Source organism: Euprymna scolopes, chromosome 31 (assembly GCF_053919585.1).
Source record: "Euprymna scolopes isolate OS-2025 chromosome 31, ASM5391958v1, whole genome shotgun sequence".
Taxonomy (NCBI): domain Eukaryota; kingdom Metazoa; phylum Mollusca; class Cephalopoda; order Sepiida; family Sepiolidae; genus Euprymna; species Euprymna scolopes.
The window spans coordinates 72,653,293-72,680,999 of NC_136512.1; the positions used below are offsets into that span (position 1 = coordinate 72,653,293).

Genomic DNA, 27,707 nt, shown 5'->3' on the forward strand with positions numbered 1-27,707 from the left:
CTATTTATCAATGATTTTTTTTCCTTTAATAAAATTATTTTGTGAGAAATAAACCATTTGTTAATGTCGGGTGCACAATTATAACTATACCCGTGAAAACTGTATACGTTTTAATAACGTAAACCAATAGTTTATAAATAGTTTTCTTTAATAAAAAAAAATGGCGAAAAATAAGTTAGCAGATGTGTGCATTAATGTCAAATGCATTAATCATAAAACGTACAGTTTTATTTCTTTAAATAACTGCAGATAATCGAATATAGATTTTTTTTGTCTTTAATTTGTAAAGTATTTTTTTTTTAAATAAATTTTAAAATACATCATGTACAAGTGTACGTTTTGTTTAGAAGTCTAGTGACGTCATGGCGATTGTTTGTTGGCTTTCTGGGTTATCTGATAGCGATGAAATAAATAAATTAAATAACAAGAACACATGCGTCCAGTTCCGGTAGTAGGCTAATAGACAATATCGGATGTATTGAGTTTCCGGTTTATATATATATATATATATATATATATATATATATATATATATAGAGAGAGAGAGAGAGAGAGAGAGAGAGAGAGAGAGAGTGTGTGTGTGTGTGTGTGTGTGTGTGTGTGTGTAACCCGGATATATAAGACTTCTAATCCGGGCTCCTACAACTCTCTTATATCCGGGCCACGCTATACCAATGTTCTTATATTCGGGGTTTCTTATGTCCGGGTCACCCTGTAGATTAACACAGGCTCAAATTTGGGACCAGAGAAAATCTCTGTTGTATCCGTTTTTCTTATATTCGGGTATCTTATATCCGGATAACCCTGTACATTAACATAGGCTCTAATTTGGGACCACAGAAAATCTCTCGTATATATGTTTCTCTTATATTCGGGTTACACTGTATGCATATATATATATTTGGTGGATTTTGACTGTTCGGAATATCGGCAAGAGAAGAAACTCTCTATTTGACAAAAAGATTGTCACTTGCGTTATATTTCATGTATACTCAAAATTCAAACTGCATCATGGGATATTAATCCTCATTATGTTTAAAAGTAAAATATATTAAAACAAACAGATTACCCGTTTATGACTGTTAAGTGTTATTAAATAGCCGTAAACAATGTTCTTAATTCTTAGATTTCTCAAAGAATTTCACAAAGTATTAATTATATATATGTGTGTGTGTGTGCGTGTGTGTGTATAATGTATTAAATATATATAAAAAAGGAAGATAATCAAGGATGTCTTTAATATCACGTACTATAGTTGCAATAAAAGATGTTAAACATTGAAGGCTTTATACAATTAATAATACGCATAGATCAAACAGATATACAAAAGGAGTTAAATCAAGTAGATCTTTAATACCATGTATTATATAGTTATAATAGAAATGCTAATAATGAAAGTCTTTAATATATTTAATAATAAACAGTTATAATAACATGTATTATATAGTTATAATAAAAGATATCGATCGTCGAATTCGTTAATATAATTAATAATATTAATGTATGACGGAGTAGACCCAGGAAAGTAGAAAAAAGAACAAATGCACGCGGTGTGGAATGGGGTCGTAAGACGTCTTATGGAATAGGGGGTAAAATGTGAGCTACTCCCTCTGTAGGTTATGACGATGATGAAGATGGCGCTCCTAGGAAAAAATGTAATGTTTTGATATTACGGAATAATGTGCCTGTAATGGAGTTCTATAGTTATATAAGGTAATAGCTAATAGCGTAAACATAAAAGATTTTGTGTGCTATCTATTAATGTAAACATACGGTATTTTGGTCCAGTGGGAAAAAATTGCGCCTCTTTTATTATATACAAGATTAAACAGTTATAAAATACTATTATATAATACTTATTATATGGTTATGATAAAAAAGGTAACCATTGAAGTTTTTAATATGATTAATATTATTCAAAGAGTAGGCACTTTTAAATATCTTAGACGTTATTTCCCTCTTTGTTTGGAATGACGTTTTAGTTTTTATTTATAAAGCTCGACTTTAAACTAAATCCGTACGAATTGACAAACGAAGAGACGTTCGAGAAACAATGGCGTAAAATTAAAATCATATAACAAACAATCGATCCGTATTCAATCATCAATCGACCGGACAACAAAGCGTGGGAGTTCTTTAAGCCAACTCCCCTGTGCCCGCCATTGATCTGTGCAAATATTTGGCTTGTTTTAGAAAACGTGATTACCAACTCTCGCGAGAATAGAAACGACGAGACCTGGCTTTTCACACGGCGTTATATACGGTAACGTTATCTTCGGTAATGGCGACAATAACTTGGTTATTTTTTTAGCGAATTAAAGTGATTGCGCATATATATATATATATATATATATATATATATATATATATAGAGAGAGAGAGAGAGAGAGAGAGAGAGAGAGAGTACTTCTACAGGTTTGAGTGATTTCTACTTTGGCGTTTGCAAGTATCCGTATTAAAGATCTAATTTGGGAGGCTGTAGTTTCGTTTTAAGCGTATATAATTAGTGCAGAGATTGCTCTTATTTAAAATATATATTTGTTTAGGGATAGATAAAAGCAAAAGAGACTATAGATGGATAGATATATAGATAAATATTGTCTGAGATAGCTAGATAGTTTGATAGGAAGCGAATTAATAAATAAATATAATATATTTGATAGAGAGTAAAATAGATGTAGAAGAACAGACTTATTCAGTAGATAGGTAAATATATGTACATGTATCTATATGAGTATTTGAGGAAAAGTTTACTTTAATAAACTTAATTAGGAAAAAGATAGATATATAGATATAAATAAGTTCGGACAGAGAGATAGATAAAAACGGAAAGATAGATAGATAGATAGATAGATAGATAGATAGATAGATAGATAGATAGATAGATAGATAGAGAGGAAGTGGTTACAGATAAAATGTTATTTCAGAATAAAGTAGACACCAATAGGTTGGACCAGACGGATAGATAGAAAATATAGAAAGGGAACAGATAGAGAAATAGATAGATAGTTAGGTAAATAGATAGAAAGGAAGATAGATAGATAGATAGATAGATAGATAGATAGTATGGTAGATAGATAATAGATGGATAGTTAGGTAGATAGATAATAGATGGATAGTTAGGTAGATAGATAATAGATGGATAGATAGATTAACAGATAGATAGATAGATGGATAAATAGATAAATAGATTGATAGATAAATAGATTGATAGATAAATAGATAGATAAATAGATAGATAGATAGATAGATATGAAGTTCTAAAAGATAAATTATTTTACTAGATTTAAATTAAGTAGATATTTTTAGATAAATATATTTTACTATAGACCTGAAATGTATGTAGTGTTTTAGACAACAGCAGATTCACTGGCAAGTATTTCAACAATTTCCACAAAATGGAAATATTTTTATCGGCATAAAGATAGCTTTTATACAGATTAATCGATAAATAACAGGTGCGAGATTACAATTACAATTGTGTAAATTACATTCCTTATATTTCTTTTTCGAACCTTACTCAAGCGAATGTTGACTGTCTATTTATGCGAAATGGGTCCTATATAATTGCCTCTCCCCCGAATACAGATTTAGACACCTGGTTGGTTTTAAATATGGGGGAGGGGCCATAAACTGTGAATTTTAGGCAAAAAGTATTGTTAGCACCCCCAACTACAAGTAGAAGTGTGACTTGTGTTCAACTAAATGCATACACAGTTGTTTCCAACAAAATAAGATATAAAAAAAACATTTAAATATATAATTCAAATTTTATTAAATATTGCATGCGATATTTCAAAGTAATGACTGCTTAATTCCTTTTTACCATTATTTTTTAAGTCATCTTTTTTTATCTTAATACGTTCCGATTAGATTGCAGTTCTGAATCTGGTATGGCAGCGAATATATTATCCTACTATTTTGGACTAATAACAAGGCACATTACCAGGTTAGATATTGAGAGCTACGTGGCTTTAAGAAACGGCAAACGTTTCTTCAAGCGTGATGTGAAAAGGAGTATGTAGTGAAAAAAATGAAATGTGGTCAAACTCTCTTGGGTTTTGTCTGAGGGAAGAGGCGGACGTGTTTTTAAGATCTCTTTCTCATGTGAGAATGGAAAAACTAACGTTATGACATTGTTTAATACTATGCAGTAAAATTACACTATATATATATGTGTGTGTGTGTGTGTGTGTGTGTGTGTGTGTGTGTGTGTGTGTGTGTGTATAAATTATAAATAAATATTATAATAATAAATATTATAAACCTCCAAAGCACCAATGTGTGTTGTAATTCTACAGGAGGACGATTGGTCAAACCACTCGTTGCTTCCTGAATATCGATCTCTCATTAACTTGAACTCTTTGTAAAAGAAATAGAAATGTGTTTGTTTAATTACGTAAATAAAACAGTACTTCCTTTTTTTTTTTTTTTAAATATTATTTCCGGAGAAAAAGAATGAAAGGAACAGTTTGCGCATTTGTTACTAGAAACGGTCTTTTACAAATATTGATGAACCTTTTTACCCGGGGGGGGGGATATCGTTTGATAATATTACTATGCAATAAAACTACAGTAAATGTTATTAATACCCAATACGTCAATGTTAGTCGTTTCAAAGAAATAGAAGATGAGACAGATAACGTATACACACTGCTACTGTTAAAAGCAGTGAGAGAAAATAAAATCTTATGTTGTTGCTACTATTAAAGGAAGAGAGACTACCTCTATATTCGCTGATACTACCAACCGTCACAGCAACATGTGTAATATAGGCTGGCAATATAAATTGTGTGGCAAAGATTCGTCCGCTACATGTAACTTGTATATGTAGCCACCTATCTAATATATTGTTTTAGGATCGTAAATCGAACTAACAGGTAGAGGTCGAGAACACAAAATATGCTTTCCCACTTATTGATATATTAAGTAATTTTTTTTTTTGCGTTATCTTCTCCGTTATGGATTATCTCCCTTGTAATAATCTGCTACACACAGCAGTGCACCGGGAACAATTTTGATGAGTACCCCATTTTCGTATTCGCCAGTAAATGAAAAATAGTAGATTAAAAATATTATAAAAAGGAAAATATATTGTAAAAGTGTATTTATATATTAAAAGGATGGCGTGTGTGTTATTTATTTTGTGTGTAACGCTGACATCCGAGTGACTGTCGTTTAATTTTTATGGAATTCCATTTCTTATAATAAATAATTTTATCAAGAATTTTACATAAGTTTTGGTTTCGGTTTCGATTATAGCCGATGGCGCTCAACTCATTTACTTTTTTTAATAAATAATTTTACCATGAATTTTTCATACGTTTTGGTTTCGATTTCGATTATAGCTGATGGCACTCGAGTCATTTATTTTTTTATAAATTATTTCACCAAGAATTCTTCATAAGTTTTGGTTTCGGTTTCGATTCAAGCTGATGCACCTAAGTCATATGGATATATGTTTTTATTTTGGAAATCACAACTTTATAATATATTAAAATCAATAGAACATTAACACTATAACAATATATACGAAAGCTACAAGAATTAAAATATCACATTTAAGCGTACTTTACGACTGGGATACGCCGGACGTCCCTACTAGCTTAGGTAAATACTTTTGCGTTTTTAACAAAAGAACTACAATAATATCAGAGCGTCTCCATTTACGCTAATCTATTTACGCTAATCTATAGAATGCAAACATCAATATATTACAAATGAATGAGCCCCTGTGGAATTTCTACAGGTGCCACTAGTTAAAAAATGATAATGTACTATTTTATCTATTTTTAATAAATAATATAATTTGTAGACTATTGGTTTTAATATAGAAGCAAATGAATAAAAATCGGACACGCTATATAAGAAAGAGTAAAAATGTGTATAATAAATATCTACGTCAGATATGAGAAACTGTTGTGTTTTTTTTATTTATGTGTATATCTGTAATGCTAAACTCTGATTATATTGGTTGGTTGGTTGGTTGGTTGGTTGGTTGGTCAGTTGGTTGGTTGGTTGGTTCGTATGTTGATTGCGCATTAAATATTTTAGACGGCGGTAGAAAAGGGAAACTGGGACAAGAAATGGCAGGGAATATGGTAATTGTAGCGGAAATTAATGTACATAAAGAGGAAAAGATAAAAAAGTAATAGCGTATGTTTGGCAGTGAGGTGCGAATGAGATCAGAAGTGGATGGGAGATTAGAGTAGAGGTAGTAGCAACAGTAGCAGTGTTAGTAGAAATAGCGGTGGCGTAAGAGGAGGTAAGATAACGACGTCATAAAATAAACGACGTAAATAAAGAGGAAAAGGAAAAAGAAGAATAAAAGAAACAAATAAAAAAACGAGAAAGAAGAAAAGTAGACGTACGATGTACCGACGTTGGCACACTTCTCACAAAATGTCTAATATTATATATATATATATATATATATATATATATATATATATATATATATATATATATATATATATGTGTGTGTGTGTGTGTGTGTGTGTGTGTTTACTTGTGAATTTGCACACGCACTTTTATATCTTTTTATAATATCCGTAAAGAGATATGACGTATGGAGATAGCAACGTCAACTTGTATATATACTAATAAATGTGTATACTCGTTCTGTGTACTTTAAATATGGGATCGTATCTGTTTAGATCAATAGCAATGACGTCATCAGTGATCTGATCTAAGTACACTTTTATAATATCAACAGTCTGATGTTCTCTGTGGAGCGAGTCACGCCGAATTAGAAATCAATTAATTATAATTTTCGTGCTCTGAAGATGCGTTTATTCGCTGAAACGCAATTGTATTCGTGTTAGGCAAGTTAAATGGCTATATAATAGAGACTTATAAAGTTCTGTGGGATTTGAACAGTTATTTGCCTTAAGTTAATTTTATGAATACAATGGAACTTTTGTTATAAATATATGTATGCATGCATGTGTGTATATATATATGTATGTATATGTTTATGTATATATATATATATATATATATATATATATATATATATATATATATATATGCGTATGTGTGTGTTTTCGTTTAAGTATGTGTATACTTGGTTTGTATGCTTTCTCGTGGTAGCTTGACTTTTCTTAAGCGCAATTACTTCAACGATCCGATTGTATAATTATACGTTATAATCTTAGCAAAAAAAAAAGATAGTATCTATGTTGTATCTATTCATGTAGATATATCAATTAGGATTAAATGTCTATTATTGACGTGTAAATACACACACATATACATGTATATATATATATATATATATATATTCTTGTTTAGATAACTACTTTTTTGCTGTGCTAGCTTTTTTTCAAGATAAATGACCTCATCGAATGGTTATATAGTTGCACTTTTACGATATCTGTAATGAAATAGTATCTATATCACATCTACGGTGTAGCATATATGTGCGCTCGCGCGCGCGCGCGTGTGTGTGTGTGTGTGTGTGTGTGCGTCTATGAATTTTAATGAATTGAGTGCTCCGCGGCAATGTTTTGCTTTTCAGAAGGGTTATGTAGAACCAAACTTCTATAAGGCAACAGAAAAAAAAACGTGCTAGAGTGATGACTCGCTCAGACCGTGAATTCAATTGTCATGAGTAATTAAAAATAAAACGCGTAAATTATCATATATATATATATATATAACCAAAAAAGACCCAAAATTGGCGGAGGAGTTTACTAGATCTGCAAAGGTCAACTCTTTCAACCATGAACCATTGGCAGCCAAATGTTCGCCCCAAAACTGATTAAAAAGCTTGCCTAATATCTTAATACCTTTTATGTAAAATTTCAAATGTTTAGACCCAAAATTGGCTGAATAGTTTGTTAGAGGCTGCAAAGGTAAAATCTTTTGAACTTTGACCCTTTGACAGCCAAATTTTGAGCCAAAAACCTATTAAAAAGCTTGTCTTATGTCGGAATACACTTTATATAAATCTTCAAATGTTTAGACCAAAAATTGGCTGAGTAATTTGGTAGAAACCGCAGAGGTCAATTTTTTAAACTTTGACCCCAATTTTGACTCCTTAACATTTATTGCTTTTAGCTTAAATCAAATTTAAAAGTTTGATCCGTGTCTAAGTAACTTACATCTAAAATTTCAAGTGTTTAGACCCAAAATTGGCAGAGGATTAAGGTTGAGTTTTCAAAGGTCAAATCGTTGAAATTTGACCCCTTGACAGCCAAATTTATGGCCGGAAACCGATTAAAAAGATTTTCCCAAATCTCAATACTCCTTATGTCAAATCTCGAGTCTGTAGATTGAAAATTGAGAGAGTAGTTTGGTAGGGAAATGTACAGACAGACAGTTTCACTTTTATAAATATATAGCTAAGTTTATAAGACAATATCGTCAAATGTTTAGCAACTAATTTTTTTTCTATCGAATTTATCCTCGCATTTCTCTGAAGTTTTTTCTTCTGCCCGTCGATGGGCCGGTCCGTTTGTAATGTTTATGTATTTCTTTAAATAAATCTTTAGCTGATATAAAGATGAGTGTGTTTATTGTAACAATCTGTAGACTGCTTTTCTGTCCATTCTTTTTTAACAATTCAATGTACAGTAAAAAGGGCGGGGTTTTAAAACTAGAGTCAATAATATTATGACGTGCTTAAAATGTAGGTTGGATTGACTCAAGAGTTTGAAACTTATTTAATACGGACTATTTTCTATGGTCTGCCACGCTTAAGTTATAAATAGATTTTTTCTTTGTCGGCAAGGCTTAGTTTTAAATAGAATGTAATTTGATCTGTTAAATATTGGTTTTAAATTGTTTTTTTAGTATTTCAAGATAATCTTGTGTATTTATTTTTGTCTGTTATGCCTATGTCTTAAACAGTATTTTATTTGATCTTTCAAGCTTACGTTGAAATAGATTTTTGGTCTGTCATGTATTTTGTCTGTTATGTTAAAGATTTAAATGTAATTTTGTTTAGTCTATGCAACGTTATATATTAATATTATTATTATTAACAACAACTATGTAAGGCAGTAATTACTGGTGAGAGTTAAGAGACTCAGCATTCCTATCCCGTAGCGGTTAACTACTTGAGGAAGGCCGGAGGAATGGTTGGCCGAAACGTGTGAAAAAACTACAACTATGAAGATGATTATAACAGTCAGCAAATAAATAAATATGCAACTTTAGTCTTAAATAGGTTTTTGGTCTGCCATGATTAAGTCATAAATAGCGTTATATTTCGTCTGTTATGCTTAAGTTGTAAAACTAATTTTATTTGGTCTGTCAAACTTTAGTTTGAAAATGATTTTTTTGGATTGTCAAATTTAATCGTAAATATCGTCGTATTTTGTCTCTCACATTTGAATTTTAAATAATATGTTTGTTGGTCTGCCACACTTTAAATTCAAGTAGATGTATTTTGGTCTGTCAAGATTAAGTCGTAAATAACGTTGTATTTTGCCTGTCACGCGTAAATTATGAATCGATTTTTTGTTGGTTTGTCACAAATAGTATTTTCATCATTGAACGCGTAGATTGAACGGATGCATATTTAAAAATCCATCCGTGCTATTTTAGATAAATCTGTATAGAATCTATCCTATTAACGTAATCGTTTAGACTGCGTCGTCCAAAGAGTTTTTTTCTTTCTTTTTTTCAAATGAATAAATATATATAAATATATATGCGTTATTTTTTTTTATATAAACGAAAGAAGAAAGTATCTCGTTCAAATAAAGAAAGATGTCGCCTGTTGCAGATAAAATGCAATGCCTTTCAAGGCAGACAAGATGGCGTTTGTCGAATGTCTTGTTCGTTCTACCCTTGTTGTGAAAAAAAAAACGAATCAAATTAAAGATATGTTTGAGGGGTTAGCACAAGTGAGAGAAAATGGGTGTATAAATGTCAGATTCTTTTTTTTCTCGTAAAGATGGTGTCGGAGATATAAAGATTTGGGACTGTATATGACAGTGGCTAAGTAGTTAAAGATATGGGTATGTCGGGTTCGAATTCAGTTTATTTCACACAAACTTTCATTAAACGCACGCCTGACCTCGTGTCTAATTACCTGGATTTGTAACTGCTTGCTTCGTCCTTTACTTAAACGCAATTAAACCAAATTTATCCTATGGGTGCTACAGGTCTGTAGGTATACTAGATCTGTGAATAGTCCACATTTATTGACATTCTAATTTATTCTACAGATCTGTAGATATTCTAAATCTGCGAATAGTTCAGATCTATTTATTATTTTAGATTTCTTGATATTCCAGGTCTGTTGATATTTTAGATTCGTGGATACTCTAGATCTGCTGATATTTTGGATTTATGGATATTCCAGATCTGTTGATATTTTCAGTTTATAGATATTCTAGATCTGTTGATATTTTAAGTTCATAGATATTCAAGATCTGTTGATATTTTAGATTTGTGAATGTTCCAGATCTGTTGATATTTTACATTTATAGATATTTCAGATCTGTTGATATTTTAGATTCGTGGATACTCTAGATCTGATGATATTTTGTATTTATGGATATTCCAGATCTGTTGATATTTTCAGTTTATAGATATTCCAGATCTGTTGATATTTTCAGTTTATAGATATTCCAGATCTGTTGATATTTTAGATTTGTGAATGTTCCAGATCTGTTTATATTTTAGATGTGTGAAACACCCAGATCTGTTGCTATTTTTAATTTATAGATATTCCAGATCTGTTAGTATTTTAGATTTGTAGATATTCCAGATCTGTTGACATTTTAGATGTGTGAAACGCCCAGATCTGTTTATATTTTAGATGTGTCAAACACCCAGATCTGTTGCTATTTTTAATTTATAGATATTCCAGATCTGTTTATATTTTAGATTTTCGATATGTGAATATTTAAGCTCTATTTATATTTTAGATTTGTGAATATTCCAGATCTGTTGCTATACCAGACCTGCTGATATTCCAGATCCGTAAATGTTTCTTTCCTTTGAAAAGATTTTGTTCGTATCAAAGTTAAAATGTATAACACAATCGCAATCAATGTTTTCTTTTCATCACATACGTTTTACATCTTTTTTCAGAATCTTTTTTATCATTATTTTCTGTTTACTTTATATAAAAAAAGGTTTTACGTATGATTTTAGCGATATTTAACGATAAATTTGCAGAAATTGATTTAACTATTTTAAGTCGTGTTATATAACAAATATCGCGAAAAATATATTAGATTTTTATCTGAAACAAAAATGAGTCAATAAAGGAAGTTCAAACTCAAATCATCAGTTAAGGAATCGCAGATGCGTTTAAGCAATTGAATTAATATCTGGTTTAACGTTAAAATCTTCGTAGTATTATTCAAGCGTTTATCATACGCACCGAAAATAGGATTAAATGAACAGTTTCATTCATGTCTCTAGGATACGGATAATATTAAATAAATCTAAAAGTCACATGATCTGTCTGAAGCTATTGAGCAAAACCGACTTGTTTTTTAGCCGGTAAAAGTAACTACTAAGGTGTCAGAATTGGACATAAGTCGACTAAACCTGTTACTTTTACGCATGCGCAAATATACATTTATACGTTACGTAGTTTGTTTGTTTTTTACGTTTTTATATGCTTATAGACTTAGCTCAGATGGTAAAGAATAATGCAGGAGAGCTATATGTTTTGGTTTCGATTCTAGCTGATGGCACCAGAGTTATATTTTTAACTTTTGAAATTATTACTTTCATTCGTCTTTTAAAATATGTTTTTTCCCGGGAAAAGGGGATGAAAAGAACAGCTTATACTTTTGTATCTTGAGACGAAATTTAAATAAAACGGAGGAACGTCATTTTGGGGGAATGAATATGTATGGTTGCTATAATCTTGTTAATTTTGTTACATATATAAAATAATTAGTTTTTTCGTCAACAATATTAAGCAAGTTGGATTTCTTTTAATGGTTTGTAGGAGGTGTCTAAGAGTTGGATTTTGTTATATATATTTTTTTTTACTAATCACTCTAGTAAATTAATTTTTCCCCCTCAAAAAGTTAAGCGGAAAAAGAACAAAAAGATTCCTTTCACCATTGGCCATTTATACGAACAATATCAAATATTAAGGAAGCTAGATTTTGGAGGAGGTAGCAGATGTCTAAGCGTGAGTTTTGTTATATTTTTTTATAATTACTTTAGTAAAAAAAAAATTCTTAGAAAAAAAAATAATCTTCACCCTTGACTGTAAATACGAATAATATAAAAAATATTAAGGAAGGGAGATTTTTAGGGAGTTGATAAAAAATATTTAAGTGTCAAGTTTTGTTGTCTTTTTAATATTTGCTTTAATAAATAAAATATTTTTTTTTCTTTATTTAAAAATAAAAATGACTTCCCGGAAAATGAATTGAAAAAACAAATAATCTTAAACTCTAACCGTCAATACGAAAAATATAAAAATATTAAGGAAAATAGGTTTGGAGAGGCGAGTCTAAACGCATGATTTTGTCATATATTTAATAATTACTTCAGTAATTATTTTTTTCTTGCTTCAAGAATAAAAATGACTTCCCAGAAAAAGCACCAAAAATCTTCACCCTTGGTAGGTAGAGGTAGGGGTTGTCTAAGCGTGATTTTTTTTTCTTATAGTTTAATAATTACTTAACCCTTTCAACCCTGCACGACCGATACATCGGCCCTAGAAACAAAGCTGAAAATAGAACATGGCCGATATTTTGGCCTTCTAATAATACGTTATCTAAACGGCCATTGTGTTGTTGGCTAATTATTGCTTAACTGTGTCGGGATTCAAAGGGTTAAACAAATAAAGTTTTTTTCTTCAAGAATAAAAGTGTCTTTCTGGGAAAATCAGTGAAAACAATCTTCACCCTTGACCGTCGATATAAACCATATAAAAATATGAAGCAAGATTGATTGGTGAGGCGAGGGTGTTTGAGCGTGAGGTTTTGTAAGAATTTTAATAATTAGTCCAGTAAATAAAATGCACTTCTTTTTTTTTTAAGAATGAAAATGTCTTCCCGAAAAAGGCAGAATAAGCAACATTTGCCCTTGAACGTCGATACGAACAATATAAAAAGGGGTGGCTAAGCGAGGGTTATATTTTAAATAATTACTTAAGCAAATGGCTTTTTTAAGAATTAAAATGGCTTCCTAGAAAAAAAAAAACAAATACAATCTTTACCCTCGATTGTCAAAATGAACAATAGAAAATATCAAAGAAGGTAGGGGGGGTTTTTTGGAGGGGGAGGTTTCTAAGGAGTATCTAAGCATGGGGGATATTTTATTTTTAATAATTAATTAAGCAAATGAAGTAGTTTTTTTTTTAATTTTCAATAATAAAAATGGTTTCCCGGTAAAAGCATTAAAAATAATCTTCCCCTTTATCATCGACACGAAAAATATAAACAATATTAAGGAAGATAGTTTTTATGGGTATTAGGAGGTATCTAAGCGTGTGGGGGTTGTTATATTTTTAATAAAATAATTACATAAAATAGTTTATTTTTTCTCAAAGAATAAAAATGACATCCCAAAATAAATGTTCACCGTTGACCATTGACACGAAAAATATAAAAAGTAAGGTATTTTTTTTAATGAGTTTTAGGTAATAGGTAAACGTGGGAGGAGTGATATTTTAATAGATACCTTAGTAAATAAAATAGTTTATTTTTTCTTAAATAATAAAAATTACTTCCCCCAAAACAATCTTCACCCTTGACCGTTGATACGAACAATAGAAAAATATTAAGAGGGATAGATCTCTTTTTCTTTTTTTCTTTTTTTTGAGGGGGGGGAGGGGCTGTCTCAATGTGGAATTTTGTTTTATTTTCGTAATAGATGCTGTTATCTTGTAAGATGGCGTAGGCAGAAACAAGTTGAGCAATTGTTCTCCTGTTGAATGCGTTTCTCTTTGTTTCCTTTTCTTTTGTGGGTTGGATGTTGCAGATACTGATAAAAAAAAATGGCGTCTCTAATTACACGCTTTGTATTCTCATTATTTAGTAAATACAAACAAAAACAAGATAAGTATTTTTTTTTCTTGCGTCCTTTCCAAATTTGGTTTCCCTTTATGCATAGATTCGTCTTTCTTTTTCACGGTTAAACTTTTTTATTTCTTTCGTCCCCGTCTCGAAATAGCAGGTAAAATTAATCGAGCCTCGCAATAAATGTATTCTTGAACCTCTTCAAGACTGAGCAAATAGAAAGGATGGTGGAATTGTTTTTAATATTTTTGGTTATTTGGTACGTTATTATTTTTAATAATAATGTTACCAGGCTCATAGAAAAGCGACGATGGCGAAGTGGTTAACGAAGCGCAATGACGACATGAGTGTTCCAGGTTCAAAACCAACCAGTTCCATAATACCACTTTAATTGAAGGAGGTTGGCAACCCTCACATGATTCTTCCTGTGGTTACCCGTATTTTCTTCTTTTTTTTTTACTAATGAGTTACTTCTTATCAAGGTCAAACTCTACTCGAGGATTATGCTTATGTACTGATTGTCAGTTAAATGATGAAGAAGAAAGAAAGAATTCAGGAAACAGATGTCAATAAAAGTGCACACTGTTATATTTTTACTTTTATTTTCAGGTTGGGCAATATTGCGAAACAATTTTTCCATTAAAAATTTCTCATTAAAAGTTTTATCAAGCGCAAATGGCAAAGTAGCTATTGCACTTTTCTCCCGCCGGTTTCTGATATTTGCATATAATTTTTAAAAAAGCCAAAGCAATGTTCGCGGCATCTTCTATTCTGGACGCGGTTAGGTGGACGGTCGGTATCCAAATCGCTTTCAAGGAGTCACGTGATGGAGGGAGACGCGGTCAAAGAAGTGAATGATTCCAAAAGGTAGACAGCCTGAAAAATTATTAAAAAAAGAGAGAAAGAATAAGAACAAAAATTAAAACAATAACAAAGAAAGAATATAAAACAAAGGATAGATATTTAAAACATACGGAAACTAGAGAAAGTGCTGGAAAATGAAAAGAACGAACTCCTTTGGGACGTGGAGATGCAAACAGATGGAAGTCATTGGAGTAAGGCGACCGAACGCCATGATAATTTTTAAGAAGGAAAGAAACTGCCAAATTGTCGATTTTGCCGTCCCAGCAGAACACAGGTGAAAATGAAAGAGACGGAAAAGCGAAACAAATGTCAGAGAACTGAAAGGATTATGGGACGTAAAGAAAATCAATATAATGCCAATAATTGTTGGAGCACTAGGAACAAACCCAAAGAACTCGGGGAAAAATTTTAAACGTCTAACGATTACTATATTATCCCTTTGAACACTGTACACTCTTTAACCCTTACCCTCGAGTGGCCTCTGAGCCTTGATAAGTGGTGATTCCCTTGTAAAAAAAAAAAAAAACTAGGAGAAATCCGAATCAAGTGGAAGACTGAAACTATATCACAGACGGTGATGCTAAAAAAAGCTGAAAATTTATGGAAAACCCTTGAATGCGGAAACTAATCCACATGCACTAGAAATGCTAGTCGACCATATGGAAACTATAAGAGAAGTAAAACAAAAAAAAGTTTACGAATGAACATCACATTGAGCTAAGAAAACTAAAACCGCAGAATTGTAATGAAATTACGTTATCCCATATTTATAGAACCCCGGGATACGATGGTCCGAGTATACGTTTTTTTCAGGTTACGATGTGGAATACGTTGTTTTATTCGACCTCTAGTTACGGTATTTGCTTCGCCTTACGGTGTTATTTATAATGTTATTTGATCGCATGGGGGGGGGCTACTTTAGTGTTTGACACACTATGGATACCCACGAAGGGGTGCCAGCGTGCGAAATTTTTGTGGAAGGAGGTGCGTAATCTCCAACTATACCTCTCCTGAGTCGACATTGTTAAATACCACTAGCAAATGAAGTATATGGACAGGACGACTGGAAACAAATGCCGAGATAAGCGGAGAGCACATACAGTGCCTAGAATTTCCAAATGGTAACCCGTCTGGTACTAACCAGGCTCAACATTGCTTAACTTCGGCGATTTGATGAGAATCGGTGTGTCAACGCGATTATGCCGGTGATCTGACGGGAACCGGTGTGTCAACGCGATTATTATTATATACATGTGTATTATATACTGTATTGTATTTTGTTATTAACTTTTAATGTACAGTATAAAATTTTGTTATTAACTTTTAATGTACAGTATAAAATTTTGTTAGGCGATTTCACCTTACGATCCCAACCCTGAAACGGATTAATGCCGTATCCCAGGGTTCTACTGTATAGTGCCGATCCCACCAAATAGTCGTAAATGGTCAAGGATGATGGAAAACCCGAGGTAAAATAGAAATCAACAATTCTGACCTTTCGGCTAGCAACAAAGTGTTGCATCTGTTCTGATACTACGTTTAATCTATTCCATACTCGGTCAGTTAAGGATATGTAACGTTGCCCAACACGTTGTAACCTCAGTCGCAAAGCAGACAAAGAATAGAAAAGAATTCAATTCGCTTTTTCCGTTGTAACAACGACATTTATTTCCTCATTCTCTCTTTACCGCTGCGACGTCTCTCGCGTGATCGTCTTCTCGAACGTCATCCACGCCTCTAACGTGATCTCGAACGTTATTTTAGTCTCTAAAGTGATCTCCTTTTTAAAGTTTTTATTTTCCTTTACCGGTGACGCCATTTCGTATGCATTTGTATATGCGCGTTCGAGCTGTTACAGATTGAGAAAAAAAAATGTCCAATCAAAACTGCCCCTTTTCAAGGAGCTGAATTTTTCCAACATCACAAAACAACCTTATGTCTAACTTTGCCCTCGTGGGGGAGGCAACTAATTAGGAACAATACGCAGCAACTGCATGTCTCATTCTCTACCTGTGCCTAAATCTAAACGCAAATTCCACGAACATAGTTTCTTTCCTAGAAGCACCCGCCTGTGGAACTCTGTTCCGCTGGTCTGCTTCCTGGCTGGCTACATGGTCGTTTCAAGACGAATGTAAACAACAAATTAATTAAATAATCAAATTATGCTCAATTTCCACCATTAACGGGCGCTGTTGTCTCAGTGATAACCTTACACTCATTTACTCTTATCCTCGAGTGGTTTTCGGGCCTTGATAAGTGATGACTACCTTGTAAAAAGAAGTCTTAGATTGTTGGATCTCTCATTCTGCATGCTATGTACATTTGCCGCTAATATGAACACACACTTGTTCACAATTTTTATTTTCTATGTACGTGTGTAACTTTCTCATTCATTTCTCGTCCCGGTGGCTGTGATAGCGAAAATATTTCCACAAGACATGTTGCAACAGCCAGTTGGTCTCGCGAGGTCCATTGTCCAAGCAGGATGCATAGAAAACCAATAGTTTTCCTTTGCCAAACTATTGTGATCAATTTCTGTGGAAAAAAAAAATCGGCTCTTACGAGACCAGAATATTTTAATCTATTTGTTTCTATGTTACAACCAATCAGATCCCTTCTTATTAGAAGCGCCATCTTTACTTTCATAGCAAATTTTTTCACCACAAATGCTATGGGCTCCAAACTTCATTTCTGGCACCACATCTACTTTATAAAGTAAAGTTGGTCTCTTTATTATTTACTAGCATGTTGAATCGACGTTACCCAGGAATTGAATGAGGATCAACGAGTGCCCACACTTCCAATATATTTATTGTCGTCGAAGTTTAGATTTAGGCACAGGTAGGCACAGTATTACTGCTGGAGTCCCTCAGGGTTCCATCCTGGGCCCAACTCTTTTCCTGATCTACATTAATGATCTTCCAAATCACATCCTTACATCATTCGTAGACATTTATGCTGATGACACTACCATCTATGGTAGCACATCTAAGACCGTAAACGACTAAGTTCTCTCTGATTCTCTCCTCTGATTTTGAGTACGTGGTATAATTGGGAAAGGAGTGGCTGGTTACTTTTAATGCATCTAAAACCAAGCTTTTATCTTTACATCATCAATGCTCTGATCCCCATCTGGCATCAATTCAAATGAATGGCTCGCGTCTTGGGGAGGCCTCATGTTTTGACAAGCTTCTGGGCTTGACTTTTACTTCTGATCTTAAATGGAACACGTACATTAAATCTGTTGCCAAGGCCGTTGGAAAAATGATGGGATCTTTCTATCGATCCAGTAGATATCTCACTGCTGATGCAATTCTCTATCTATATAAGAGCCAGGTATGTCCAATGATGGAGTACTGTTGCCACATTTGGGCAGGAGCTGCTAGAAAGGACTTGCCCTGCCTTAGAGTTTAAAATAGACTTCGTAGCCTCGTAGGAGATGTCCTTTTCTCTTTCCTGCAACCTCTATCTCACAGAAGAAATGTTGCGAGTTTGTCTCTGATGTATCGTTATTTTCATGGCAAACTCTCGACTGAGCATCAATCTATGGTCCCCCCTCGCCAAACTTTCACAAGAAGCACTCGTCTAGCTGGAAACACTATCAATAATTCCCCCCACTCTTTATCTGTGCCTAAACCTAGACGTAGATTCCATGAACAAAGCTTCTTTCTTAGAACTGCTTGCCTGTGGAATTGTCTTCCGTTTTCCTGCTTTCCAGCTGACTACAATGTGGTTGTCTTCAAGTCCAACGTAAACAAGTTCTTGATGAGCCGTTTCACTTAAGTTAACAAATTCCCGAATTACCATTACTAACGAATACTATATTGTCCAATTGACTACTGTACACTCTAAACCCTTATCCTCGAGTCGACGCTGGGCCTTGATAAGTGGTTATGCCTATGTAAAAAAAAGTCGGTGAAATCGATTGATTGCTTGCTTTGTCGGGGACCCACAACGATACACTGCAAGGAAACTTCACATGCATTCCCGCAGTGATTTAGTCAACAATACGTTGTAATCTATATTGCGCTGTAGAGAACCGACGGTTGATTTTATAGAATTATTTTATATAAACCTAGCGGGAGTACCCGGCGTTGCTCGGGAGCCTAGGGATTGTGTAATAAGGATATTGAACAAAGGTGAGACGTAAAAAAATAAAGAGAAAGAAGATGCGAACGGAAAAAAATCATATAAATAACCCCGTTTAAATGTTAAAACTTTCAACAACAAAAATTTAAACGAAAAAAAAATGCCTTGTTGTATCGATTAAAAACAAAAAAAACATCAAATCAACAACCTGGTGGAAAGAGATGTTTAAAAAAAGTGGTAGTAGACAGGCAGACTCGAACTTGTAACGCGAAGGAGTAAAAAAAAAAAATCCTGACATCTTAGTCGATGTCGCCATTGCGCGACCGGAAGTCACGAACGTCGAAATTAAGCGTACTCAATCGAAAATGGGAACGAATTGCGGCGCAAAAACCGATCTCACCCTTGTAAAACTTATATATATGACTTCCGTTAGTCTTGACAGACTATGGATACCCACTGTAAGGGTGCCTGCGCGCGAATTTTTGTGGCAAGAGTTGCGCAATCTCAACCACACCTCTCCTGAGTCGACATTGTTGAATACAAGTGGCAAGTTGATGCTCAGGACGACTGGAAACAATGCCGAGATAAGCGGAGACCACATACAGCACCTCGAATTCCCAAATGGTCACCCATCTGGTACTAGCCTGGCTCAACGTTGCTTAACTTCGTTGACCTGACGAGAACCGGTGTGTCGACCTGATTATGCCGTATTGTAAAATCTTATAAATAAATAAAAAATAACTACCCAATCTGATGAGGTTATTTATTACCGATATATTGGGGAAAAAATAAATAAACAAAATAAATAATAAATAAATAAATAAATAATATACGTGTCTCTAAAAGATGTGTGACTATCTTCTCATTTTACAACCTGAGCTTAACACACGTGCTTCTTCTGATACAAAACGAACTGTTCTATTCCCTTCTACTCCGAGGGATTCTCTTCACCATAAGACATAGATGGAGAAAAATAAAAAGAAAAAACAAACTCTCGGATTTATTTCAACATACTCTGCTAAATATCGGCTAAAATAATAAATAAATAAATGGTTTTATCATTGCATTCGACACTTGAAGGTTTTTCAAAATTTTTCATTTATATTTTACTAACAGGAGTATCCGGCGTTGCTCGGGTGTGTGTAGGTGGTGTAGTAAGGGACCCTGAGGGGTATAAAAAGTGGCAGTAAAGGGGGGGGGATAAAACAACAGTAGGCAGAGGTGTTAAAAAAGTGGTACTGGGCAGGTAGGCTCGAACTTATAACACAAAGGAGGAAAAAATAGCTGACGTCTTAGTCGATGTCTCCATCGCCCGACCGGAAGTTGAAAACGCTGAAATTAAACATAGTCAATTGAAAAGAAAAAAATAGCTTGCAAAAATGGTGACACAAAAACCGACCCCTCCTTGTATAAAACTGCTCAGTTGAGGGTGAAGGAATTAATGTTTTGGCGAATTGTTCAATATTTGTCGTCCGAAGGATGGAGGTTGAAAACGATACCGGGTTGGTCAGGATTCGTCGCCTATGTCGGATTTTTTTGGCAGACATACATACACCCACACGCACATTTTGCCTTTTATACGATAGATTTTTAAAATAAGTGTTTTCAAAAAGCGTGTGACCATCTCTCCTCAGATATATATATATATATATATATAGTGGCGATGCGGGAGGGGGGAAGCCCGGCTTTGGCCTCGCGTAAAATACGTTTAAATATGATATTTTAATTTGTCCAGATGTCGTATATATTGTTATAGAATCGTGATAATAAAAATTTTAAAAAAGTATTTAGGTGCAATCAGCTAGAATCGAAACCCAAACTCTAGTATTCAAAGTTGGTGACGTTACGACTGTACCAATGTGACACGCATACGAGATTATAAAAATAAAAAAATTAAAAGTAAACTAAGATGAATGTACAAAATGTATAACGATTTTTCAATTTTAACCCATTTTCGCCCCTTAAAAATTATTGTAATCAGCTAAAGGTCCATAAAGGAACAGCCCATAAACAAAATCCAATCATTTGAAGCCCTTATCGCCGTTCTACGACTTTTAGTTTCGGAAGAGATAGAGTTTGAAAATATGGACACAGACAGGCAAGCATATAGCATTTTATATTATACTAGCTATTTTCGAGCTTCCTTACTCTACACACCCGGGCGTTACCCGGGTGTGTAGAGTAAAGAAGCCCAAAAAATAGTAGAATCAAAACAGTAGGAAGTTTGAGTGGATAGGAGTGTTAAAAAATGGTGGTAGTATGACAGGCTCGAACCCGTAACGCGAAGGACGAAAAGAACATAAAAAACGTGGCGTCTTTGCCAATGCGTCCATAGCAAAACCGGATGTCACGAACGTTGAAATTAAGGCTAGTCAATCAAAAGGAGACTATGCCTTGCAAAAACCGACCCCTCCTTGTAGAAAACTGGCGAGTTAAGGGTGTTATTTTTGCCAAATTTTCGATATTTGTCGTCCGAGACGTCGAGCTTCAACACGATATTAATGTTATGAGAATCCGTCGCGTGTGTCGAAAGATTTTGGCAGACACACAAATACACACATTTTATCCTTCATATCTCTCTCTCTATATATATATATTATATATATATATATATATATATATATATATATATATATATAGAATAGAAAATTCTTATTATTGAAAATTTATTTAAATTTTCAAAAAAAACAAAAAAACATTATAAACCTATAAGGAAGGTATACAAAATTATAATTATCTGACAAGAATTACAAACAAACAAGGAAGACCTTATTCTGCAGAGTTTCGAAAACTGCAATTCTTCTTATTAGAGGAAAGAGGTTTGCAAAATACACAATAAATTTGGCACAAAATTAGATTAAGAATAATAAAAACAAAAACAATACATTTAACGAAGTTTATATAAGAGTGCTCAATTAGAAATAGAGCAGGGTACACTTAAATTTATAATCGAATAAACATTTTTAATGTCGCTATGCTATCAGGACAATGTGTTGGGCAATTAAATATAAATAACTAACGAACTCGTCAAGTGATGTTAATTATTAATTACTAATGGACCAAAACATTGTCATAATCGTGTAGTGACATTGAAAAGGCTTATATATATCATGATTTAGTAATTTAAATTTTATGATGTTAAATGGTTACATTTAAAATCTAGAATGTTTATTATATGCAAGACAAAGCATACATTTCAATATATATATCTCCTTAACCCGAAGGTTTCCGATGTTTACCCATCTTCTCAGAGGTAAAAATAATAGCAAATATTATAATGGTTTATACCCAAATTGCTAAATGTAATAAATATCATCATGCTCATCATGACGGGCTCCTTCGACCAATGTGACTCTTCCTCTCCAAAGTTTCCCGTCTTCCATCAGTTGCCTCAGATCTTCAGGTTCGCAGTTGGCGTCGTGTGCTATTTGTTGGATGTACGTGGATCAAGGTCGTCCTCTGCTTGCGCGTCCGTGACGTGGAGTCCATAGCAATACATCACTCACCAATTCATGCTTGCTCCTCAGACAATGACCGGCAAATCGTAGGCGTCTTTTTCTTTTGATGGTATTAGATATGGCAGGTAGATTGCCATAAAGTTTCTGCTTCGTGGGATGATTTTGTCAAGATATATTTAATATTGTTCTTAGCATAAGGGTGTATGTGTCGTCTAGTTTTCTTTCCAATCTTTTGGTGAGTGTCCAGGTTGTAGCATCGTAAACAAGGACAGACTCTACCACTGCCCTGAAGAACTGCCTTTTCAGTTTGTCAGCCAGTCTCGAAGTCCATAGTGAATGTAGCTCATTCAATGCGGTCCATGCTTTTGAGATGCGAATTCCGATATCTCTATGGAAACTATATTGCTGCCCAGATACGTAAACCCAGCGACTTCTTTCAGTGTTGATACAACCAAAGCCCTGATCTCTCCCTTCACACTGAAAGTCATAAACTTTGTCTTATCCGCATTTATGTGGAGACCAATGTCATTTGCAGACTTTTCTAGCTTACGTAACAGTCTTTGCGCATCAGCAGTGTTGTTTGCGAACAAAGCAATATCGTCTGCGTAATCTGCATCAGTTATGTGTGCTGATCGATGACGTCTGTTTCTGGATTCATTTAGGGTAATAAATATAAAAAACAATAATTAAAAGTTTCTAAAAGTTTTTAAATCATAGAGTAAGGAAAATTATATATTGTTTCAGAATGAAACGGCTATTGAACTTCATATCCAAATTGTATGGTAAATTCCGAAGTGAGAGTCTTTGGTAGCAGTGAGGTAAACGGATCCAATGCGTATCTTTGATTCTTCCACAGCATATTTATTTAATATTTTTTAATACATGAGTTTCAAAATCCACTCTAAATTAATTTCAATTTGTGAATCAAAAACTGGAGAAAATGCTAATGCATCATATATATAAATGAGAACAAGTGAAAAATCCAATTGAAATCTTATTCTAAAATTTAAAAAAGTTGGATGCGGGAGCGTCAAATTATAAGAGGTAAAGAAAAAGAAGAAACAAAAACCGACAATAGATTTCCATACCAGTAGATCCATTGCATTACATTATTCTGAAGTGTATATATCTATAATATAAAGCTGAATATCTTCGGGCCAAGATCAAAGTGTAGTATCTGTTCCGGCAGATGCTGCACTTAAGATAATTTGTACCAGTCAATGGAGGGGAAACCCTCTATACTGGGACAATTATTATTTTTGGTAACCAGAGTGACCCCTTTTAGGGGAGCTGGTTTTTACCTCACATTAAAAACGGCCTTGTGCCTAATTTGCTCAGTGGGGGAGCAAATAAACACCATCTGTTCCGGCAGATACTGCAAGCAAAGACCCTATGTGGGGGCGACCCCACAGATAAGACCTTGGTCCATGTTGGGGCAACCCTTCATACCAATTGTCACTATCAAGCTCCCCTACTCCCCGGGGAGTTTGTCCCCATTTCCCCTTCACTCCTCACATTAAAAATCGGCCTTGTGCCTAATTTGCTCCGTGGGGGAGCAAATAAATACCATCTGTTCCGGCAGATACTGCACTTAAGATAATTTGTACCAGTCAATGGAGGGGAACCCCTCTATACTGGGACAATTATTATTTTTGGTAACCAGAGTGACCCCTTTTAGGGGAGCTGGTTTTTACCTCACATTAAAAACGGCCTTGTGCCTAATTTGCTCAGTGGGGGAGCAAATAAACACCATCTGTTCCGGCAGATACTGCACTTAAGATAATTTGTACCAGTCAATGGAGGGGAAACCCTCTATACTGGGACAACTATTATTTTTGGTAACCAGAGTGACCCCTTTTAGGGGAGCTGGTTTTTACCTCACATTAAAAACTGCCTTGTGCCTAATTTGCTCAGTGGGGGAGCAAATAAATACCATCTGTTCCGGCAGATGCTGCAAGCTATGACTAGCTATGACTAGCAAAGACCAGATGTGGGGGCAACCCCACATGCCTGACCATTTACCAGCTCCCATTTCCCACCTCTCGGGAGCTGGTCCCCTTTTTCCCTTCCCCCTCCCTTCACTCCTCACATTAAAAATCGGCCTTGTGCCTAATTTGCTCGGTGGGGGAGCAAATAAACACCATCTGTTCCGGCAGATACTGCAAGCTATGACTAGCTATGACTAGCAAAGACCAGATGTGGGGGCAACCCCACATGCCTGACCATTTCCCACCTCTCGGGAGCTGGTCCCCTTTTTCCCTTCCCCCTCCCTTCACTCCTCACATTAAAAATTGGCCTTGTGCCTAATTTGCTCGGTGGGAGAGCAAATAAATACCATCTGATCCGGCAGATGCTGCACTTAAGATAATTTGTACCAGTCAATGGAGGGGAAACCCTCTATACTGGGACAATTATTATTTTTGGTAACCAGAGTGCCCCCTTTTTGCCTACTTTTAGGGGAGCTGGTTTTTACCTCACATTAAAAACGGCCTTGTGCCTAATTTGCTCAGTGGGGGAGCAAATAAATACCATCTGTTCCGGCAGATACTGCAAGCTATGACTAGCTATGACTAGCAAAGACCAGATGTGGGGGCAACCCCACATGCCTGACCATTAACCAGCTCCAATTTCCCACCTCTCGGGAGCTGGTCCCCTTTTTCCCTTCCCCCTCCCTTCACTCCTCACATTAAAAATTGGCCTTGTGCCTAATTTGCTCGGTGGGGGAGCAAATAAATACCATCTGTTCCGGCAGATACTGCACTTAAGATGGTTTGTACCTGTCAATGGAGGGGAAACCCTCTATACTGGGACAATTATTATTTTTGGTAACCAGAGTGCCCCCCTTTTTGCCTACTTTTAGGGGAGCTGGTTTTTACCTCACATTAAAAACAGCCTTGTGCCTAATTTGCTCAGTGGGGGAGCAAATAAATACCATCTGTTCCGGCAGATGCTGCACTTAAGATAATTTGTACCAGTCAATGGAGGGGAAACCCTCTATACTGGGGCAATTATTATTTTTGGTAACCAGAGTGCCCCCTTTTTGCCTACTTTTAGGGGAGCTGGTTTTTACCTCACATTAAAAACGGCCTTGTGCCTAATTTGCTCAGTGGGGGAGCAAATAAATACCATCTGTTCCGGCAGATGCTGCACTTAAGATAATTTATACCAGTCAATGGAGGAGAAACCCTCTATACTGGGACAATTATTATTTTGGTAACCAGAGTGCCCCCTTTTTGCCTACTTTTAGGGGAGTTGGTTTTTACCTCACATTAAAAACGGCCTTGTGCCTAATTTGCTCAGTGGGGGAGCAAATAAACACCATCTGTTCCGGCAGATACTGCAAGCTATGACTAGCTATGACTAGCTAAGACCAGATGTGGGGGCAACCCCACATGCCTGACCTTTAACCAGCTCCCATTTCCCACCTCTCGGGAGCTGGTCCCCTTTTCCCTTCCCCCTCCCTTCACTCCTCACATTAAAAATTGGCCTTGTGCCTAATTTGCTCGGTGAGGGAGCAAATAAATACCATCTGTTCCGGCAGATACTGCTAGCTATGACTAGCTAGGACTAGCTATGACTAGCAAAGACCAGATGTGGGGGCAACCCCACATGCCTGACCTTTAACCAGCTCCTATTTCCCACCTCTCGGGAGCTGGTCCCCTTTTCCCCTTCCCCCTCCCTTCACTCCTCACATTAAAAATCGGCCTTATGCCTAATTTGCTCGGTGGGGGAGCAAATAAATACCATCTGTTCCGGCAAATGCTGCACTTAAGATAATTTGTACCAGTCAATGGAGGGGAAACCCTCTATACTGGGGCAATTATTATTTTTGGTAACCAGAGTGCCCCCTTTTTGCCTACTTTTAGGGGAGCTGGTTTTTACCTCACATTAAAAACGGCCTTGTGCCTAATTTGCTCAGTGGGGGAGCAAATAAATACCATCTGTTCCGGCAGATGCTGCACTTAAGATAATTTATACCAGTCAATGGAGGAGAAACCCTCTATACTGGGACAATTATTATTTTTGGTAACCAGAGTGCCCCCTTTTTGCCTACTTTAAGGGGAGTTGGTTTTTACCTCACATTAAAAACGGCCTTGTGCCTAATTTGCTCAGTGGGGGAGCAAATAAACACCATCTGTTCCGGCAGATACTGCAAGCTATGACTAGCTATGACTAGCTATGACTAGCAAAGACCAGATGTGGGGGCAACCCCACATGCCTGACCTTTAACCAGCTCCCATTTCCCACCTCTCGGGAGCTGGTCCCCTTTTCCCTTCCCCCTCCCTTCACTCCTCACATTAAAAATTGGCCTTGTGCCTAATTTGCTCGGTGAGGGAGCAAATAAATACCATCTGTTCCGGCAGATACTGCTAGCTATGACTAGCTAGGACTAGCTATGACTAGCAAAGACCAGATGTGGGGGCAACCCCACATGCCTGACCTTTAACCAGCTCCTATTTCCCACCTCTCGAGAGCTGGTCCCCTTTTCCCCTTCCCCCTCCCTTCACTCCTCACATTAAAAATCGGCCTTATGCCTAATTTGCTCGGTGGGGGAGCAAATAAATACCATCTGTTCCGGCAGATGCTGCAAGCTATGACTAGCTATGACTAGCAAAGACCAGATGTGGGGGCAACCCCACATGCCTGACCTTTAACCAGCTCCGATTTCCCACCTCTCGGGAGCTGGTCCCCTTTTTCCCTTCCTCTTTCCTTCACTCCTCACATTAAAAATCGGCCTTGTGCCTAATTTGCTCGGTGGGGGAGCAAATAAATACAATCTGTTCCGGCAGATGCTACACTTAAGATAATTTGTACCAGTCAATGGAGGGGAAACACTCTATACTGGGACAATTATTATTTTAGGTAACCAGAGTGCCCCCTTTTTGCCTACTTTTAGGGGAGCTGGTTTTTACCTCACATTAAAAACGGCCTTGTGCCTAATTTGCTCAGTGGGGGAGCAAATAAATACCATCTGTTCCGGCAGATGCTGCACTTAAGATAATTTGTACATGTCAATGGAGGGGAAACACTCTATACTGGGACAATTATTATTTTTGGTAACCAGAGTGCCCCCTTTTTGCCTAATTTTAGGGGAGCTGGTTTTTACCTCACAGTAAAAACGGCCTTGTGCCTAATTTGCTCAGTAGGGGAGCAAATAAATACCATCTGTTCCGCCAGATGCTGCAAGCTATGACTAGCTATGACTACCAAATACCAGATGTGGGGGCAACCCCACATGCCTGACCATTAACCAGCTCCCATTTCCCACCTCTCGGGAGCTGGTCCCCTTTTTCCCTTCCCCCTCCCTTCACTCCTCACATTAAAAATCGGCCTTGTGCCTAAT

General features: G+C 35.5%; 1 long non-coding RNA gene across 1 annotated transcript in view; it reads right to left on the reverse strand.

Annotated features, from left to right (window-relative positions):
• Positions 1–13,731: 13,731 nt before the first annotated feature.
• The window catches only part of LOC145255815 (uncharacterized), a 225,801-nt gene continuing 211,825 nt past the window's right edge, over positions 13,732–27,707 (reverse strand). The window contains exon 2 of the long non-coding RNA XR_013863906.1: positions 13,732–14,828. This is a non-coding gene — a long non-coding RNA (uncharacterized LOC145255815). The remainder of the gene's footprint in view (positions 14,829–27,707) is intronic.